This window comes from Mus caroli, chromosome 5 (genome assembly GCF_900094665.2).
Source record: "Mus caroli chromosome 5, CAROLI_EIJ_v1.1, whole genome shotgun sequence".
Taxonomy (NCBI): domain Eukaryota; kingdom Metazoa; phylum Chordata; class Mammalia; order Rodentia; family Muridae; genus Mus; species Mus caroli.
Genome location: NC_034574.1, coordinates 58,553,674 through 58,554,780, shown reverse-complemented (window position 1 = coordinate 58,554,780; position 1,107 = coordinate 58,553,674). Strand labels below are relative to the sequence as shown.

General features: G+C 41.3%; 2 protein-coding genes across 3 annotated transcripts in view; one reads left to right on the top strand and one right to left on the bottom strand.

Annotated features, from left to right (window-relative positions):
- The window catches only part of Wdr19 (WD repeat domain 19), a 97,867-nt gene that overhangs the window by 25,291 nt on the left and 71,469 nt on the right, over nucleotides 1–1,107 (bottom strand). The gene's annotated exons all lie outside the window — the stretch shown is intronic.
- Rfc1 (replication factor C subunit 1) overlaps nucleotides 1–1,107 on the top strand; it is an 81,967-nt gene that overhangs the window by 71,530 nt on the left and 9,330 nt on the right. The gene's annotated exons all lie outside the window — the stretch shown is intronic.

Genomic DNA, 1,107 nt, shown 5'->3' with positions numbered 1-1,107 from the left:
TCTCTCTCTCTCTCTCTCTCTCTCTCTCTCTCTCTCTCTCTCACACACACACACACACACACACACGCACGCACAACTTCTATTACTTATAATATAAATATTTTGCTTACATATTTATATTATATATAGTAAATATATATAAAGTCTGTGTTTTAAAAATACATAGAGAAAATATCTGTACTTCAAGAATGAGGCATCGTTTTCTCATTTTCAAACAAATGTATGGATGTAATTGAGAAGGCAGAGAAGCCGAGTGTGGTTACACAAACCTGTGATCCAGTAAAGGCTGACACAGGAGGACTGCCGTAAGTCTGAAACTGCTCTGGGTTACAGAGTGAGTACCAGGCTAGCCAGGCTCCATATCAAGACTCTGTCTCAAAAAAAACCAAACCAACCAAACAAACACCAGGGGGCATACTTCTTGGAGATCTTTGTTACACAGACAAATAATGCTGTTGAATAGACCCAACATTCAGAGCTGTGAGTGGAGATGAGTGGTAGAGAGCTGTCGCAAGTGTACAAGGCTTTGGGTGCATGCACACGTAAACACACCACAAAATTTAAGTAGTGATACTTTTCACTTTTAATCCTGGCAGAGGCCAGAGGGCATAGGGCACAGGGCAGAGGGTCTCTGAGTTTGAGGCCAGCCAGATCTACAGAGCAAGTTCCAGGATAGCCATGGCTACACAGAGAAACCCTGTCTGAACACCCTTCCTCTCCCCAAAAAGAGGAAAGAAAAGAAGAAAAAGCTTCCCAAAACGTTAGTGTTAATAGGAGAACTCTGCAGAAGCTCTCACACTTGGCTACAGAAAGATAGCTAGTTACCGTCAGTCCTCTACCATTTATACAGGTTATCCAAAGAAAACTTGTAAGGAAGTATTAGTAAAGCGGATGCAACACTTACGGAAAGTATAATACAAACTTTCAAAAGAGACAAAGTACTGGCTAAAAAGGGCATCCAAAGTTACACCCCTCCTTTTTTTTTTCTCCGACCATCCTTGAATGGTAGACTCTTTCTCTTCTCTTCTCTTCTCTTCTCTTCTCTTCTCTTCTCTTCTCTTCTCTTCTCTTCTCTTCTCTTCTCTTCTCTTCTCTTCTCTTTCTCTC